Here is a 20,980-nt window from a genome sequence, read left to right on the forward strand (position 1 = left end):
ACACTCTTAAGGAGATGGAAATACCAGCCCACCTTACTTGCCTCCTGACAAATCTGTCTGCAGGTCAAGAAGCAAGAGTTAGAACCAGACATGGAACAACAGACTGGTTCCAAACTGGGAAAGGGGTACGTCAAGGCTGGATATAGTCACCTTACTTATCTAATTTATATGCCGAGTACATCATGCGAAATGCCAGGCTGGATGAAGCACAAGCTGGAATCAAGATTGTCAGGAGAAATATCAATAACTAGCCTCAGATATGCAGGGGACAGTACCGTTATGGCAGAAAGCAAAGAGGAGCTATAGAGCCTCTTGATGAAAGTGAAAGAGGAGAGTGAAAAAGCTGGCTTAAAACTCAACACTGAAAAACGAAGACCATGACATCTTGTCCCATCACTTCATGGCAAATTGATGGGAAACAATGGAAACAGTGACAGAATTTATTTTCTTGGGCTCCAGATTCACTGCAGGTGGTGACTGCAGCCATGATTAAAAGACGCTTGCTCCTTGGAAGAAAAGCTATGGCAAACCTAGACAGTGTTTTAAAAAGCAGAGACATTACTTTAGTGACAAAGGTCCGTCTAGTCAAAGCTATGGTTTTTCCAGCAGTGGGGAGGGAGGTGGGAGGGAGATTCAGGATGAGGGGTGACATGTATATGTATGGCCGATTCATGTTGATGTATAGCAAAATCCATCACGATATTGTAAATAATTATCCTCCAAGTAACTAATTAAAAAAAAAAAAAAAAACCATTGAATGTACTTCCACATATATGCTTGCAAATAACCTTACTCAAATATATTCACACATAAACAAGATCACACAAAAAACACATTTACCCCAACTACTCAGTATTATGCTAATATGCATTCACATGCCTACAAATTCATTTATACAGGTGAACACACTTAAATATTCATTTTAAGCACACACATTTACACCTAAGAAAACACGCTCACCCATGAACATGCTCACACATACAATGTCACACAGAGATATGTTGACATACATACACATTCTTGCACACTAACTAAACACACAAATTTGAGTTTGCCCTCAAACTCAAATTCAAAAACACATACATTCACATGCGTGCACCAACACATTCATTGTTTCACATAAACATGCTGGTGTGTGTGTGTGTGTGTGTGTGTGTGTGTGTGTGTGTTAGTCACTCAGTCCTGTCCAACTCTTTGTGACCCCATGGACTGTAACTGTAGCTGCCGGGCTCTTCTGTCCGTGGGGATTCTCTAGGCCAGAATGCTGGAGTGGGTTGCTAGGCCCCCTTCCAGGGGATCTTCCTGACCCAGGTATCGAACCCAGATCTGCCACATTGCAGGTGGATTCTTTACCGTCTGAGCCACCAGGGAAGCCCAACAATCCTGGAGTGGGTAGCCTATCCCTTCTCCAGGGGATCTTCCCAACCCAGGAATCGAACCAGGATCTCCTGCATTGCAGGCGGATTCTTTACCAGCTGAGCTACCAGGGAAGCCAAAACATGCTGATATAGTCACTCAATTTCAGGACCTTACTCACAAGTTTACTCACAAAGGGACTCAGATATAAACAGTCAGATGCTTCCAGATGTTCCCACTCACACTTTCACTTACACATTCTTAAAATCCAGAACACGCTTATATACATGTATACACAAACATGTTTCCATCCACCATAAAGCTCAGACATTAGCTCACAGAAGAAATTTGCTCACATGTACTCACATTCTCATTTTATCTCACATAAATATGCACATACTAGCTCACAGCTGAGAACCTGACACACATTCTCTCATTCACATGAACATAACTTTAATATTGTCAATAGATAATTATGCCACAGGGAGTTTAAGGCAAGGAAGGCTTTGTTTAAGACTTTGTTTAAGGCTTTGTTTAAAAGGGGACAGAGACTGTTGCAACAGGGAAAATAAACTCAACTCCATCTACACGAGAGACAGATGAAAATTTATTGCCAACAGGGTGGTTGAAGGAGGTAGTGACTGGGAAATTACTAACAGGAACTTAGGTATTGTGTTGGCTAATTTTAGATGTCCACTTGCTTGTAAAGCATTTCCTGGTGTGTCTGTAAGCAGGATTCTGGAAGAGATTAGCATATGAATTAGTAGACCGAGTAAAGAAAATTGCCCTCACCAATGCAAGTGGGCATCACCCAATCCCTTGAGGGCCTGAATAGAACAGAAAGGCAGAGGAAGGATGAGTTTGCTCTTTGCCTGAACTGAGACATCCATATGACTCTGTTCTAAGACATCGGCACTCCTCGTCTTGGGCCTTTGCACTTAGCCCAGGATTTGCACCATCTGCCCTCTGATTCTCAGGCTTTTAGCCTTGAACTGGGTTCAGGGTTTGTCAGGCTTTCTGACTTAGACTGAATTATACCACCGACTTTCTTGGTTTTCCAGCTTGCAGACAGCAGATTGCATGATTTCTCACCCTCCACAATTGCATGAGCCAATTTCTATAATAAATCTCTTCATGTATATGTATGCCCGTGCTCATGCTCAGTTGCTAAGTTGTGCCTGACTCTGCAACCCTGTGGACCTGTAACCCTCCAGAATCCTCTGTCCATGGGATTTCCCAGACAAGAATACTGGATCCCTCCAGGGGATCTTCCCAACCGAGGGAGTGAACCCATGTCTCCTGCGTCTCCTGCATTGGCAGGCAGATTCTTTACCACTGAGCCACCTGGGAAGCCATATCTATATCTATCTTATATCTATAGCAATATGGATATATAGTAGAGAAATATAACTAATATATATATATATATATACACACACATACATAAATGTATAGATATTAGGTATCTGATCTAGTTATCTATACCTATAGGTATAGATACTTGATATATAAGATATGTGTATATCTATCTGTTTCTTGTTGATCCTATTTCTGTGGAGAACCCTGACTAACACAAGTATCAAGGGAGGCTGGGAGTAGAACTTGATTAGGTATCAAGAGGAGGGATGAAAAACTCAGATATGAAGTATGCGGGGATTCTGATTAAACTGATTCTGATTAGGGAGGATCGTTGCTAAAGCTGGGCTCAGCAGCTTAGCAGGTAGGATCAAGCTTCAGGTAGAGTGAAGAAGAGGACTCAGAACAGCCTAAGGTTTGGTTAAGGAGGGAGTTATTTTCAGTTCCTCCCCTTCTTCAAGGGAAGAAGAGGCATTCTTTTTCCTGTGAACAATATAAGTCCATTTCTCACTCAGTCACCTTTTGTTCACTAAGCAACAGCTGAAGTGTCTGCTGATATTTGGTAGTAGAAGATATCTGCTGGATCCTGCAAGGAATCAATCACTTAATGAGGGAGGTTTCTAAGTAAACAATAAAGAAAGATTAAGATTTATTGTGGACTATTAATATTTAGACAGTTTCTGAGTCCAGAAGGATAACCATTTGAAAGCATTTCTAGATGTTGGGCTTGAAGCATGTTTAGATGGTGGAGTGAGGGGATGGCAGTGGTAATCTGATGATTTCCTAGTTTACAATGAATGGTTTCTATGAAGCACAGACATCAGATAGGTTTTGGTAAGCTCATCCACAATCATGATTATTTCCTGGAGCAGAGCATGGGAGATAAAGTGTAATTTCCTGAGTGGCCCACATGGCAGCAGTTTCAGGCATGAAGATCATACATAATCTGCTGCAATGATGAGTCCGTTGAAATTTATATCAAGTTGTCTAGCTTCGGCTCATAGGACTTCTTCTGATCCTATGAAGTCAAAGCATAGACTTCCAATAAGAATCTGGGCAGTCAGCTTTGTGTTCTCAATGATGTCAAATCAGGAGGGTTGGAAAAAATTTGGAACCAGTAGTTTGAGGAGTTGCAGCCAGATATTGAAGCAAACTGGAAGAGCTGAGAATTTGGTAAGGACTGACAAAATGTATGAGATAGCAGAAGCCAGTCCGATTTAGATGTAGGTCACAAAACCACGTAGTTTACAACGACGTGCAAAATAGCTCAAAGACCAGAATCCCATACCTGACAACGCTGTGTTTTCTTTTTAAAAACAAAATTTCAACAGTCACTTCCTTTTTGGCCACAGATACTCAAAGTAAGATTATTCTTTGTAATTCTTGTAGTTCTTGTTCTGTTTGATCTGGGATTAGCCATCTCTTGAACTTATCAGCTGAGAGTCTCCAGGAGAATTCAGGAAATCCTGACTCGGTCTAGTGGTGCGGTCTCAAAGTTGTTTAAGCAATGCCGTTAGGAGTAAGAATAAGATTATTCTTACATTTATAAAATGTCTGATCTCACTAGATTTGGCTTGCTTATCTGCACAATTTCAGCAAGAATGATAATTGACCACAGAGGCCTTTTTAGTTTGCATTGCTGGAACTTTTCATAAGGAGTCTTAGATTGGACTTTGAAAAGCCTCTCAAGGCTAGGAAGCCATGCCAAGAACTCACCACCAGAATCACATGCAGATTTAGGTAAATTAATCTCTTCTTGAAGTCCTCACCGTATCCTAAGTTTGCTAGGCCTGCCAGGTGGTGACCTCTCCTACTCAGCTCTAAGACTGAGAAAGCTGTAATCCAGGTAGGAGGCCCATTTGCCCAAGAGGACTTTGTAAGCATTGGCTTCATAAAATCACCTTTAATTTCTTTAACTCTCTGATCATATCTGATTATATGTATTGTTTTCAAATATGATATTCCATTAAAGGCTTATATAATGAAATCAATACAGAGGAAAGATTCATATTGAACCTATACCATTCATTGTATTACTATGAAAATGAGAATACTTGATAAGAATATTCAAACTCTAGAGTGATCAGGCAGGGAAAAGAAGATAAATACCTCACTTACACTTACAGAAGTATGATTTACTAAACTATTATGAATCTTAGATAGCTGAAGTTAGAAGAGAAAGTTGTTCTCCAGAGAATAGAACATTAAGGCATCAGCAGTAGTCCAAACAAAAGCTGTAATCATGCCTAATGTGTTCACTCAGCCCCATGTAATTCTTGTTCTGTTTGATCTTGGATTAGCCATCTCATGAACTTATCAGCTTCTCCAGGAGAATTCAGGAAATCCTGACTCGGTCTAGTGGTGTGGTCTCCAAGTTGTTTGAGCAATGCCATTAGGAGTTCTGTGCCTCAGGAGTACCTGGCAGAGTCCTTTCGGGACTCCAAGATAGTCTCATTTTGTTGAAGATAGTTAGTCTGGCATGTAGCTGATTGCAAGGGTTTTCAGGGAAGCATCAAGGTAAAATAACTATGGATGACAAAAGAGGAAAATCATTGGTCTGTATTTCTGCTTTTGTGCCAATGCCATACTGTCTTGATGACTGTAGCCTTGTAGTATAATCTGAAGTCAGGAAGGTTGATTCCTCCAGCTCCATTCTTCTTTTCAAGACTGCTTTGGATATTCAGGGTCTTTTGTGTTTCCATATGAATTGTGAACTTTTTTGTTCTAGTTCTGTGAAAAATGCCATTGGTAACTATTTACAATAGCCAGAACATGGAAGCAACCTAGATGTTCATTGACAGATGAATGGATAAAGAGGTCCTGGTACATATACACAATGGAATATTACTCAGCCATAAAAAGGAACGCATTTCAGTCCGTTCTAATGAGGTGGATGAACCTGGAACCTATTGTAAGTAAGAAGTAAGTATTATAAGAGTGAAGTAAGTCAGAAAGAGAAAGAGAAATATCATACTCTAACACATATATATGGAATCTAGAAAAATGGTACTGAAGAATTTATTGACAGGGCAACAATGGAGAAACAGACATAGAGAATAGACTTATGGACATGGGGAGAGGGGAAGAGATGGTGAGATGTATGGAAAGAGTAACATGGAAACGTACATTACCAAATGTAAAATAGATAGCCAATGGGAATTTGCTGTATGGCTCAGGAAACTCAAACAGGGGCTCTGTATCAACCAAGAGGGGTGGGATGGGGAGGGAGATGGGAGGGAGGTTCAAAAGGGAGGGGATATATATATATATATATATACCTATGGCTGATTCATGTTGAGGTTTGACAGAAAAGAGCAAAATTCTATAAAGCAATTATCCTTCAATAAAAAATAAATAAATTTTTAAAAAGATGAAAATCACCATGGTAAAAGATGGGATGGATGTTCATTATAGAATATTTTGATATTTGGCAAAACTAATACAATTATGTAAAATTTAAAAATAAAATAAAATTAAAAGAAAGAATGTTCATTATATAAAGTGATGCAATTGACAAGGACATTTAGTTGTTTCTGTGGCATACAACATTCTAAAATAGTACCTGGAATTGCAGCTGATAACATTATGCCAGTGTTGTCTAATTATAAGGCAAAGCAGCACCAATATACATCATGAACAACAAAGGCATTGACATTTCTAGGAAGTTAATATAATTTCTAAAGTATTTATATTAACATTGTACCCATAGAAGTATAAATTAGAAAAGGTGAAGCATCTCTTAGTATTTGAGAATGCTTCCTGTGCAACTCAGCTGATCAAATAAACCTAATTATTGTAACATCTCTCATTTACAAGGTGAAGGAACGGGCTCTTTGTGATTTTCCGGAGGCCTTCTGGGAAATATCAAAGTCAGTTTGAGATCAAGCAGATTTCATTTAGAATTTTATTTTGGAAAGACAGAATTTCACAAGTTGTTAGAAATGTCAAAAGAGTTGTACAATTTGCTAAATACATTCATGGGTCATGGACTTCCCTGGCGGTTGAATGATTAAGACTCTGCCTTCTGATACAGGAGACACAGATTTGAGCCCTGGTCAAAGACCTAGGATCCCACATGCAATGTGGAACAACAAATGATGCTGGAAGACTTGAAAGTGTGTGTGTTTGTGTGTGTGTGTGTGTGTGTGTGTGTGCACGCGCGCGCATGTGCATGCCTGCAGAGGCACACGCACATGCTCAGTTGTGTCTGACTCTTTGCGACCCCATGGACTGTAGCCCGCCAGGCTCCTCTGTGCATGGAATTTTCCAAGCAAGAATACTGGAGTGTGTTGCCATTTCCTCCTCCAGCGGCTCTTCCTGACCCAGGGATCAAACCCGCATCTCCTGCATCGGCAGGAGGATTCTTTGCCACTTGAGTCTCCTGGGAAGCCCAGGAAACGTGAATACCTCTATGTAAATAGAACAGCAACAACAACTGATCACACCTTGCACCATATACAAACATTAACTCAAAAAAATGAATCATAGACCTAAATGCAAAACCTAAAAAAAAACAAAAACAAAACAGAATTAAAAAAAGAATCATAGGTAACTAAGAAACTGTTTGGCTATCCATTTATCCAGAGTATTGATAAGATTTCTAAAGTAAATATTGAAGGTAATGTGCCTTATCTCTACCTATCTCTAGATAGGTAGCCTTATCTCTTTTATTTATTTATCTATTAAACATGTGGTTTTAATTTTTATTAAAGAAACTAGGGAAATGTGGCAACATAGAGGGGAAAAATTCTTGCTATTGCATCGAGGGCTTCCCTGGTTGCTCCGTGGTAAAGAACCTGCCTGCCAACGCAGGAGACACAGGTTCCATCCCTGATCCCACAGGTCGTGGAGTAACTAAGCCTGTGGCACAACTCCTGAGCCTGTGCTCTAGAGCCTGGAAGCCACAGCTACTAGACCCACATGCTGCAACTGCTGAGACTCACATGCTCTAGAACCCATGCTCTGCAACAAGAGAAGCCGCCGCAACGAGACACCCATGTACTGCAACTAGAGATAGGCCCCAGTCTCCACAACTAGAGAAAAGCCTGCCCAGCAACAAAGAACTAGCAAGCCAAAAATAAATACATACATACATAAAATTAAGTTGTATCTACATGGGCAAACTAAAAGTCATACCTACGAATCAGTCCTATAAATCAAAGCAAAAACTACAACATTTTTTCTTTAAAACATTAACTGCATGTGTAAGTATGAAAACAATGATCTCTTTCAGAAGTAAGACTGCTCAGTTCTCTTACAAATAAAAGACGCGATAAATCAACAAAGAGCACAGGACATTATTCTGATAAGACATAGAATCTGTGCCTTCTAAGGAGATTACTTAGAAGATAAGGAAAAACCTTTTACAATCTCTTATTAAGAGCAAACCTAGGAAAAACTTGCCTTAGCAACTGTCGAATATACAATACAGTATTATTAACTATAGTCACCATGCTGTACATTATATCCTTATGATTATCTATTTTATAACTGAGAGTTTGTACCGTTTTTGGCTTCATAATTGTTTCATTTTTTGTTGTGGTTGCTGTTCAGTCGCTAAGTTGTGTCTCACTCTGCAACCCCGTGGACTGCAGCACGCCAGGCACCCCTGACCATCACTATCTCCTGGACAATGCTCAAATTCATGTCCATTGGGTCAGTGTCTGTGCTAAGTCACTTCTGTCGTGTCCGACTCATTCTGACCCATGTACTGTAGCCTGCCAGGCTCCTCTGTCCATGGAATTCTCCAAGCAAGGATACTGGAGTGGGCTTCCATGCCCTCCTCCAGGGGATCTTCCCGACCAAGGAGGGATCGAACCCCCGTCTCTTATGTCTCCTGCTTTGGCACTCGGGTTCTTTACCACTAGCACCACCTGAGAAGCCCAAAAGTAGATTAGGGTTTCCCTCATGACTCAGTGGTAAAGAATTTGCCTGCCACTTCAGGAGACCTAGGTTCAGACCTTGATCCCAGAAGATCCCACATGCCACTGAGCAGCTAAGCCCATGTGCCACAACTATTGAGCTTTCATTGAGTCAGTGATGCTACCTAACCATCTCATCCTCTGATGTGTCCTTCTCCTCTTGCCCTCAATTATTCCCAGCATCAGGATCTTGTCCAGTGAATCAGCTCTTCACATCAGGTGGCCAAAGTATTGGAGCTTTAGCTTCAGCATTGGTCCATTCAATGAATATTCAGGGTTGATTTCCTTTTGGATTGACTGGTTTGATCACCTTGCTGTCCAAGGGACTGGAAATCATCACGATTGGAAACCATCGGTTCTTCAGTGCTCACCCCACTTTATGGTGCAACTCTCACATCCGCATGAGACTACTGGAAAAACCGTAGCTTTGACTAGACGGACCTTTGTCGGCAAAGTGATGTGTCTGATTTTTAAGATGCTGTCTAGGTTTCTCACAGCTTTTCTTCCAAGGAGCAAGAGTCTTTTAATTTCATGGCTGCTGTCACCGTCTGCAGTATTTTGGAGCCCAAGAAAATAAACTCTGTCATTGCTTCCACTTTTTTCCCATTTATTTGCCGTGAAGGGATGGGACCAGATGCCGTGATCTTATTTTTTCTGGGTTTTAAGCCAGCTTTTTCACTCTGCTCTTTCACTTTCATCAAGAGGCTCTTTAGTTTCTCTTTGCTTTCTGCCATTAAAGTGGTATCATCTGCTTATCTGAGATTGTTGGTATTTCTCCTGGTGTTCTTGATTCCAGCTTGTGTTATATCCAGCCTAGCATTTCACATGATGTACTCTGCATAAAAGTTATACTAAATCAGGATGACAATATACAGCCTTGTATGCCGTTCACAATTTTGAACCAGTCCATTGTTCCTTGGCAGGTTCTAACTGTTGCTTCTTGACCCACATACAGGTTTCACAGGAGACAGGTAAGGTGGTCTGGTATTCCCATCTCTTTTTAAAAATTTTCCACACTTTATTATGACCCACACAGTCAAAGGCTTTCATTTTTCAATATATTTTTATTGAAGTGTAACTGATTTACAATATTATATTCAGTTCAGTTCAGTTCAGTTGGTCAGTCATATCCGACTCTTTGCGACCCCATGAATCGCAGCACGCCAGGCCTCCCTGTCCATCACCAACTCCCGGAGTTCACTCAAACCCACGTCCATCGAGTCGGTGATGCCATCCAGCCATCTCATCCTCTGTCGTCCCCTTCTCCTCCTGCCCCCAATCCCTCCCAGCATCAGAGTCTTTTCCAATGAGTCAACTCTTCGCATGAGGTGGCCAAAGTACTGGAGTTTCAGCTTTAGCATCATTCCTTCCAAAGAAATCCCAGGGCTGATCTCCTTCAGAATGGGCTGGTTGGATCTCCTTGCAGGCCAAGGGACTCTCAAGAGTCTTCTCCAACACCACAATTCAAAAGCATCAATTCTTTGGTGCTCAGCTTTCTTCACAGTCCAACTCTCTCATCCATACATGACTACTGGAAAAACCATAGCATTGACTAGACGGACCTTTGTTGGCAAAGTAACGTCTCTGCTTTTGAATATGCTATCTAGGTTGGTCATAAGTTTCCTTCCAAGGAGTAAGCGTCTTTTAATTTCATGGCTGCAGTCACCATCTGCAGTGATTTTGGAGCCCCCCAAAATAAAGTCTGACACTGTTTCCACTGTTTCCCCATCTATTTCCCATGAAGTGATGGGACCAGATGCCATGATCTTAGTTTTCTGAGTGTTGAGCTTTAAGCATATACATTTTCATATTCTTTTCTATTATGGTTTATTAGAGATAGTTCCCTGTGCTATACAGTAGGACCTCGTTGGTTATATATTTCATATTTAGTAGTCTATATCTGCTTATCCCAACCTCTCAATTAACCCCTTCTCTGATGTTCAAGCTGGTTTTAGAAAAGGCAGAGGAACCAGAGATCAAATTGCCAACATCTGCTGGATCATCGAAAAAGCAAGAGAGTTCCAGAAAAACATCTATTTCTGCTTTATTGACTATGCCAAAGCCTTTGACTGTGTGGATCACAATAAACTGTGGAAAATTTTGAAAGCGATGGGAATACCAGACCACCTGATCTGCCTCTTGAGAAATTTGTATGCAGGTCAGGAAGCAACAGTTAGAACTGGACATGGAACAACAGACTGGTTCGAAATAGGAAAAGGAGTTTGTCAAGGCTGTATATTGTCACCCTGTTTATTTTACTTATATGCAGAGTACATCATGAGAAACGCTGGACTGGAAGAAACACAGGCTGGAATCAAGATTGCCGGGAGAAATATCAATAACCTCAGATATGCAGATGACACCACCCTTATGGCAGAAAGTGAAGAGGAACTCAAAAGCCTCTTGATGAAAGTGTAAGTGGAGAGTGAAAAAGTTGGCTTAAAGCTCAACATTCAGAAAACGAAGATCATGGCATCCGGTCCCACCACTTCATGGGAAATAGATGGGGAAACAGTGGAAACAGTGTCAGACTTTATTTTTCCTGGGCTCCAAAATCACTACAGATTGTGACTGCAGCCATGAAATTAAAAGACGCTTACTCCTTGGAAGGAAACTTATGACCAACCTAGATAGCATATTCAAAAGCAGAGACATTACTTTGCCAACAAAGGTCCGTCTAGTCAAGGCTATGGTTTTTCCTGTGGTCATGTATGGATGTGAGAGTTGGACTGTGAGGAAGGCTGAGCACCGAAGAATTGATGCTTTTGAACTGTGGTGTTGGAGAAGACTCTTGAGAGTCCCTTGGCCTGCAAGGAGATCCAACCAGTCCATTCTGAAGGAGATCAGCCCTGGGATTTCTTTGGAAGGAATGATGCTAAAGCTGAAACTCCAGTACTTTGGCCACCTCATGCGAAGAGTTGACTCATTGGAAAAGACTCTGATGCTGGGAGGGATTGGGGGCAGGAGGAGAAGGGGACGACAGAGGATGAGATGGCTGGATGGCATCACCGACTCGATGGACGTGGGTTTGAGTGAACTCCGGGAGTTGGTGATGGACAGGGAGGCCTGGCGTGCTGCGATTCATGGGGTCGCAAAGAGTCGGACACGACTGAGCGACTGATCTGATCTGATACCCCCTTACCCCTTTGGTAACCATGAGTTTGTTTTTTATGTCTGTGAGTGCTTCTCTTTTGTAAATATGTTCACCTGTAACATATTTGATTCCACATGTAAGTGAAATCCTGTGATGTTTGTCTTTGTCTGACTTACTTCACTTAGTATGATAATCTCTCGGTCCATCCATGTTGCTGATAAATGGCCTCATTATATTTCATTCTCTTATGGCTGAGTAGGATTCTGTTGTATATGTGTACCACATCTTCTTAATCCATTTGTCTGTCGATGGACATTTAAGTTGCTTCCTTGTCTTGGCCCTTGTAAATAGTGCTGCTATGAATGTTGGGGTGCATGTATCTGTTTGAATTAGAGTTTTCTCTGGATATATGCCCAGGAGTGGGTTTGATGGGTCATATGGTGTGTTCTTGCTAAGTCCCTTCACTTCAGTCGTGTCCAATTCTGTGCAGACAACAATGTTGTGTTGGTTTCTGCCATACAGCAACATGAATCAGCCATAGGTATCCATGTGTCACCTCCCTCTTGAAACTCCCTCTCGACTCCCACCCCATCTCACCCCTCTAGGTTGTCACAGAGCACAAAGTTGCGCTCCCTGTGTTATACAGCAACTTCACATCAGCTATTTATGTTACATATAATAATGTATATATGTCAATGCTGCTCTTGCATTTAGTCCCACCCTCTCCTGCCCCCGCCGTGTCCATAAGTCTGCTCTCTATATCTGAATCCTATTCCTGCCCTGCAAAAAAGTTCATCAGTACCATTTTTCTAGATTCCATATATATGCGTTAATGAACAATATTTATTTTTCTCTTTCTGACTTACTTCACTCTGTATATATAACAAGCTCTGGGTAGGAGGTCTGGTTTGAGAGCTCGCACTCTTTAACTGCCACACCTGCCCAAAGACCCCAGGTCCTGCCTCTGTATGTTTGCAGTTTGCTTAAAGTTCAACTGAAATAATACACATACACTCACACACACCCACACAGTGCTCCAGATAAGTTTCTGAGTCAAAAAGGTTTGTGTCTCTACTCAGTTTTTACACAGGTTTTATCTTTAGATCTCCCAATTCTTACAAAACTTTTTAAGGCTGTTTTAAAATCTTTCAGGTAGAAAAACTGGCTTACGTAAGAGTGATGTTCCACCTGGTGCTCAGGCAAAGGTGTTGAGTGTGCCTGAGGCTGGAATATTAAACAAATATATGGAGAAGGATGCTTTTTACCTACACTCTGAGTTTTCTAGGTGGCCATGTGAGAAAGAAGAGAAGTCATTATGTGTATGAAATTTTCAATACCAAAATTAGTAAAATATGTAAACTTAATTAAAATCTGTCAACGGTTCCCTATTTACTATATAAACATCACTACAGCTCCTGACAAAGGTCTCAATTTTAGTTTTTGTGTTTTTGAAAGTGGGTGTTATTGATGTTATTACAGTCATTTCTGTGTTTCTTTTGTTACAAAAGGCACAGTGTTTGCGTTCTCTCTCAGGGTATATGTGGCATAAGACACAGAGGCTAGGTAAGTTAAAGTTGTCTAAATATATGAGTTCCAAATTCTATAATGTGTTCTAAGTTTCTGGGTCACTGCCAACCCCATTTTGCCTTTTCAACTGTCTCCCTATTAAGCTCTGCCTGTAGAGACTTCCAGAGAAAGGCAAGAAGTCTGAAGGAAGCAGAATCCACTATGTATTATCAATGCTCCTGCTTCCCCTCAGTTTCACCCCCATAAAGGCAAAAATATTTTTTCAGATGAATTTTTAAAAAGAATTCTATTTTATGCCACATAAGTATTTATGATATATAGTATATTATATTGAACATATTCTGTATATATATATATATTATATTAAATACATATTGTGTTACATATATTGTGTTACATATATATTATGTATTATATATATATGTCACTGGAGTGTGTTGTCATTTCCTTCTCCAGGGGATATTTCTCATCCTGGGATCAAACCCAGATCTCCTGCTTTGCAGGCAGATTCTTTACCATCTGAACCACCAGGGAAGCCCCATATATATATGTATATATGTATATGTATATTATACACACATATACATACATATGCATATAATATTTTCTTTATCCTTTCATCTGCCACAAACACTTAGGTTGTCTTCATTCTTGGCTATTGCAAATAATGCTGCAATGAGCATATAAGAGCAGAGCAGGAATCATGTCCTTTGGATATATTTTCAGGAGTGGGATTGCTGGATGATCTGATAATTCTATTTTTAATTTTTTGAGGAATCTCCGCACTGTTTTTCATAGTGGCTGCACGATTTTGCATTCCCACCAACGGAGCAGAAGGGTTCCCTTTTTACCACAACCTTGCCTACACTTGCTATTTCTTGTCCTTTGGATAATAGCCATTGTAACAGATGTGATGTCTTTTTTCACAGTTTATTTTATATTGGAGTATAGTTGCTTAACAATGTCATGATAGTTTCAGGTGTACAATAAAGTGATTCGTTATACATGTATCAATAGATGTAACTATTATTTTTCAAATTCTTTTCCCATTTAGGTTGGTACATGATATGATCAGAAGATTTCTTTTGGGGGGCCATGCCACGAGGCTTGTAGGATCTTCGTTCCCTGACCAGGGGTCAAACCCATGCACCCTGCAGTGGAAGTGTGGAGTCCTAACCACTGGACCACCAGGGAAGTCCTCCATGTATCATTTTATTGATTGAGAATTTCTCTTTTGCTCTTGAGTTGACTGAGTTCCTTATACATTTGGCATATGAATCCCTTAGCAGATACATGCTTTGCAAATATTTTCCTCTGCTCCATAGGCAAGTTGCCTTTTCATTTTGTTGATTGCTTCCTTTGCTGTGTAGAATCTTTTTAGTTTGATGTAATTCACCTGTTTATTTTTGCTTTCATTGCCTCTGTTTTGGGGTCAATTAAAAAAATGCTTTGTCAAAACCTATGTTAAAGTGCTTACCCCAATATTTTCTTCTCGGAGTTTTACAGTTTCAGGCCTTATGTTTAATCTTTATACATTTTGAATTGACTTGGGGATATGGTGTAAGATAATAGGCTATCCTTTCCTCATGATGTTTTCTTGATTGTTGTTCTCCTTGCTTGCAGGTGGTCTTCCCAACCCAGGGACCCAACACACATCTCCTGCAAGTCTCCTGCGTTGCAGGGCAATTCTTTGCTGCTGAGCTACCAGGAAACACTCATTGCATGTTCTTGGAGCTCTTGTCAAATAGGTGAGCATATATGTGTGGGTTTGGCCTTCCCAGGTGGCACTAGTGGTAAGACACAGGTTGGATCCCTGGGTTGGGAAGATCCCCAGGAGGAGGGCACAGCCGTGCACTCCAATATTCTTGCCTGGAAAATCCCATGGACAGAGGAGCCCGGTGGGCTACTGCCCACAGGGTTGCCAAGAGTTGGACACGACTGAAGTGACTTAGCATGCACGCATGAACTCACGCACACACATGTGGGTTTATTTCTGGGATCTGTATGTTGTTTCAAAGATCTGTGTATCTATTCTTATGCCAGAACCATACTGTTTTGATTACTATACCTTTGTGATATAATGAAAGCAGGAAGCGCGATGCCTCCAGGACTTTAATTTGTGGAGTGGTTCATCAAAGGGTAAAAACAATCAGTGATAAGCTAAATAAATTCTAGGGATCTAACGTACAGCATGTTGAATATAACTTTAAGACATTGTATGGTATACTGGAGACTTGATGAGGGAGTAGATCTTAGTTTTATCCCACACCTCACCTCCTAAAATCCTTTAACTGTGTGAGGTAATATGTGTATTAAGTAGCCTGTGGTAATCATTTAACAATGTATGCATACATCACATCACATTGTTCAACTTAAATATACAAATTTTATTTATAAATTATACCGCAACAAAGTAGGAGGGGATGGGAGGCATGCATATCCTGTTCACACTGAAAAGCTGATACAGGGACTACCCTTGTGGCTCAGTGATAAAGAATCTGCCTGCCAATTCAGAGGACATGGGTTTGATCCCAGGTCCAGGAAGATCCCACATACTGTGGAGCAGTTAAACCGGTGTGTCACAACTGCTGAGCCCCAGCCCTGGAGCCCATGTTCTGCAATAATAGAAGCCATTGTGATGAGAAGCCCTTCACTGCAAGCAGACAGTAGCCCCTGCTCTTCACAGCTAGAGAAAAGCCTGCGCAGCAAAACAGACCCAGCATAGCTTAAAAAGTAAATGCTAAAAGTAGTCCTTCAGGCTGAAGTGAAACACCCGTGGGCACCTATTTGGAGGACTGTGAAGAAATAAACCACAAAGGCCAAGGCAACTGCACAGATAAATGCGAAAGCCAGTGTTCCTGCACTTTGGGTTTATAACTCCTCTTTTCAAACAATACCTATTTATTAATGGCCACATTGGGTCTTCATTGCAACACGATCTTCACTGCATCGTGAGGGCGTCTCTCCAGTTGTGACACACGGGCTCCAGAGCATGCGGGCTCGGGAGTTGTGGCCCCAAGGTTTAGTAGATCCACCACATGTGGCATCTTAGATACGGGTTCAGGGTTTGAACCTACATCCCCTGCATTGGAAGGCGGATTCTAAACCACTGGACCACCAGGGAAATCCCTGTAACTTCTGTTTATCTTCTCCTCTGTTTTATTTTGATTTAAAACAAAAATGTATAAAGCAGTAACCATAAATCTGTAAATAGGAACCATATGCAAACCTGCCATTTATCACAATAAATAAAGGAATGTGGCAGAGCTGGGAGGGAACAGAGTTTAGAATACTAAGAAAACTATCTCAGTATTAATACAAACTTGACTTTTTTTCAAGCTAAGATAATAATTATAATTCACAGCATAACAACCCCCCAAAAAAGCACAAAACAAATTTAAAAACTCCAGACTTAAAAGTATTTTAAAAGTAAAGAATAAAAGTGATAATCACTTTGTGCAAGAGAAAATTTCAATTAATCACAGAAAAAGACAGTAATTGAGGAGTGATGGAACAAAAATGGGGGGACATGTGGAAAGTTAGAAAACTGTTATGAAAAATCTTTCCTCGGAAATAATCTCTGCAGTGCTGCTGCTGCTAAGTTGCTTCATCGTGTCCGACTCTGTGCGACCCCATAGACGGCAGCCCACCAGGCTCCTCTGTCCCTGGGAATCTCTAGGCAAGAATACTGGAGTGGGTTACCGTTTCCTTCTCCAAATCTCTGCAATTCCAACAGATAAAACTATTCAATGAAAAGGCAGATTGGCAAAGAGGATTAACAATAAATGTAACCCAGTACATGTTATCTATTAATATAAGAGTCTTGTCTTACATCCAAAAAGAGTTTGCGAACAAAAGGGTAGAAAATGGTATCCATGCAAATCGTCCCAAAGTGGGAGTTGCAGTGGCTGTACTGGCATTAGATGAAATAGATTTTAACAGAACTTTTTTTTTTTTTATATACAGAATATCAACGGATTTCTATATTAATAAAAAATCAGTACACAAAGGAGATGTATGAGTTATATATCCATAAGGTCCCCACAGCCTCCCCAAATATATGAAACAAAAAGTGACAGAACTGGATAGAGTACACAGTTCTAAATAATCCTTGGAGACTTCAACACTCCATTTTCGATGAGGGACAGGCACATAGACAGAAGACCAATAGTGAGATCAAGGAACGGAACAGCTAGACCTAACTAACGTCTGTAGAGCACACAGCCAAGAAAAGCAAATGTGTTTGGAAAGCAACACAGGGAAGCCACAAGGCTTCCCTTGTGGCTCAGCTGGTAAAGAATTCTCCTGCCGTGCGGGAGACCTGGCTTTGATCTCTGGGTTGGGAAGATCCCCTGGAGAAGGGAAAGGCTAGCCACTCCAGTATTCTGGCCTGGAGAATGTCAAGGACTGTATAGTCCTTGGGGTCGCAAAGAGTTGGACATGACTGAGTGGCTTTCACTTGGAAAGCAACAGAAAGGAGACAGGAAAGTTTGCTACCCTTGCTTGAAATGGGCACACTTGAGAAGCAACCAGGATGACTGCCCCATGATCCACCCCCTACTGCACCCCATGATCCATCTTCAGTGACCACCCTACTACACTGGATTTCTTATCCCCAAAGCCTCTAGGCCGGCCCCTGGAAAGTGGGAATCAAAAGCGGAACAGTTAAGCTGTGTCATCAGCACCGCCTGTCACTATCGGCTGAACACTCCCTAGACTTCCACTCTATGGATTCATTGATGATCCCCAGCCTCAGACTGTGTCCTTGGAGGTGCCAGGCAAAGGGGGCAAAACAGCCCACCTCAGGCCAGGATACAGTCATTTCACCATAGTTCCCTCCTCAGGCACTAGAACAACAAGTTAGGGTGGGAAGAGACGGCCGAGGTCGAGAGGCAACAGAACAGGCACAAGCCAAAGCACAATCCAGGCATCTTTGGCAGCTCCAGCCCAGGTCACCTTCACCTTCAGCTAACAAAACTTTTAGTTAGCAAAAGAGAAGCGAGTTAAAGCTGTTCAGGCTTCCCGGGTCGTGGTTGGGCCATCCTGTTGTGACACCACAAGTTCTGTTTATCTCCCATCTACCCCACGAATGAAGGAGGGATCCCCTACCCTAAGAAGTGTGAGATGGCCAAGCACACGACACTGGACAGATGGACAGCTGTTGGTGAGTCTCAGGTACTCACAGCCTGGGTGGACACCAGGACAGTGGGGGAGTGTGGCTCTGGAGTAGAGTTAAGCGGCAGGGACCGTGGGAAATAGATGTTGTAGTAACAAGAGGATGGGGCACGCCAGGGTTCCCACACGAGGGGATCGTTGTCCTGTAGGAATCATTGCACTGCCTGGCAGGAAAGTAAAGCTTGGTGGCTGGAAGAATGGGCAGAGTGCGGCTAGTCTGGCTGAGAGGAGAGAATCAGCTGGGTGGGGCAGTTTCCTGACAGGGAGGGGGACATTGCAGGTGAGAGCAGGCGAAAGCACAGTTGGGCCAGCAGGGTATTTGAGGCTCAAAGGCGTCAAGGCAGCTTAGAAAATTTGAGGTCTTAATATACAGATGGGAAGCCTATGTAAAAAGGTCTACAGATGAAAAGCAATACTTCTCAAGATGCCAGTGACCTATTTTGCAGAAAAAAAAAAAAAGAAAGAAAGAAAAAAAAAGCTGGTCCTAGAATTTATGTGGAATTGCAAGAGACCAGGAATAGCTAAGACAATCTTGAAAAAGAAAGGTGGAGGAGTCCCCTACCCTGTATCAGAACTTACCTCTGGACAGCACACAGCATTCAGCCACAAAAAGGAATGAGGTCCCAAATGAAACTCAAAATCATTATGCCAAGTGAGAGAGGCCAGACAGAAAAGGTCACATACTGTACAATTTCATTCGTAGCAACTATCACAGAGACAGAGAGCAGATTATTGGTTTTCAGAGCTTGGTTGCAGTGAGGGGGAAATGGAGAAGGACTGATTACTGGGCATGGGGTTTCCTTTTGGACACAACAGAGGGGATGGCTGAACTACACTGTGAATGTACCAGATGCCTGTAAAGTATACCCTTTATAAAGGTGACATTTACCACAATAGCATACCAATATTTTTTAAAGATAACAAGTGCTTATTGGCTTCGACTTCTACAAATAGATTGGGAATTGACTTCAACATCCGCTAAAATGCATCCTTTAGGAAAATTTTTGACCTTCATACTGGGGCACAAAATAGAGGAAACTTGAGGATAACACTAAATTTTTAAAAGATGTCCCTATAGGGTTAAGGGAGCTACTGAAGTTAGCCAATAGGTATATTTGCCTTAACCATCTTATCACTGCGGTGCTTCCATTCTCCAGACCATAGCAGCCATTGTCGTAAAATATCCTACAGTGGGCATAGGCACTCTGACATATAGCTCATAAAGTTAAATTGAGTCTTTGCCGCTTATAAATGGGCTTGACAACATGGGATCAGGTGGACTATCCTCACTGCAAACATTGATTCTGAGTTAAGGTAAAAGAAAACAAGGCTGATATAAAGCGAGAAACCCATATTACATATGTTCTAGGTAGGGAAGGGGTAATTATCCCCACTGTTTTTCAATTCACTTCTCCAATATGCCCAGTTCTTGAGCCGTGGAAAACGAACGGCGCCTCTGGATGGATTACCCCAGGCTTTTTTTCTTAATATATATGTATTTCTTGAAGTCTAGTTGACTTACAGTGTTTTAGGTGCAGAATAAGCTGATTCAGTTATACACATATATTATTTTTCAAATTATTTTCTTTTATAGGTTATACAAGACATTGACTACAGTTCCCTGTGCTATATAGTAAACCTTTGTTGCATATCTATTTCTTAATTAGAAATCTATCATTGTATTCATACTAAGTGAAACAAATGGAATCAAAATAGAACAAATTTTTTAGGCAAACACTCGTAAGTTTTCTAAAATAGATATACATACTATGTATATGTGTGTGTGTGTGTAGCTTTTCTACTACGCTTGCTAGAGGCTTGAGAAAGAATATCAGAAAGAGAGATAGAAAAATTGGAAAACATAAAGTAAATGAAATGAGGGCCCTGAATATGAAATATAAAAAGTGAAACAAACTAGATAAAAGTAAAAGATCATCGTATAGTCCAGTTGTTTTTAAATATGGCAGCTCGTTAGAAACATATCTGTAGCTTTGGATAAAAAAAGCTATTGCCTGGGCATTTGTATTTTTCAAAAAAAAATCCAAGAAAATTCTGGATTTTAAAAAGTGATTACAGGTTTTTCTATTAAATGGTAGTTTTGGTGATATCAGTTCAGTTCAGTTCAGTTCAGTCGCTCAGTCGTGTCCACCTCTTTGCGACCCCATGGACTGCAGCACCCCAGGCTTCCCTGTCCATCACCAACTCCCTGAGCTTGCTCAAACCCATGTCCATCGAGTCGGTGATGCCATCCAACCACCTCATCCTCTGTCGTCCCCTTCTCCCCCTGCCTTCAATTTTTCCCAGCATCAGGGTCTTTTCCAAGGAGTCAGTTCTTCGCATCAGGTGGCCAACATATTGGAGTTTCAGCTTCAGCATCAGTCCTTCCAGTGAATATTCAGGACTGATTTCCTTTAGGACTGACTGGTTTGATCTCCTTGCAGTCCAAGGGACTCTCAAGAGTCTTCTCCAACACCACAGTTCAAAAGCATCAATTCTCATCCTGAACCCCCCTCCCACCTCCCTCTCCATACCCCTGTGGCAGATTCATGTT

The sequence above is a fragment of the Bubalus kerabau genome, chromosome X (genome assembly GCF_029407905.1).
Source record: "Bubalus kerabau isolate K-KA32 ecotype Philippines breed swamp buffalo chromosome X, PCC_UOA_SB_1v2, whole genome shotgun sequence".
In the NCBI taxonomy this organism is placed as follows: Eukaryota; Metazoa; Chordata; class Mammalia; order Artiodactyla; family Bovidae; genus Bubalus; species Bubalus kerabau.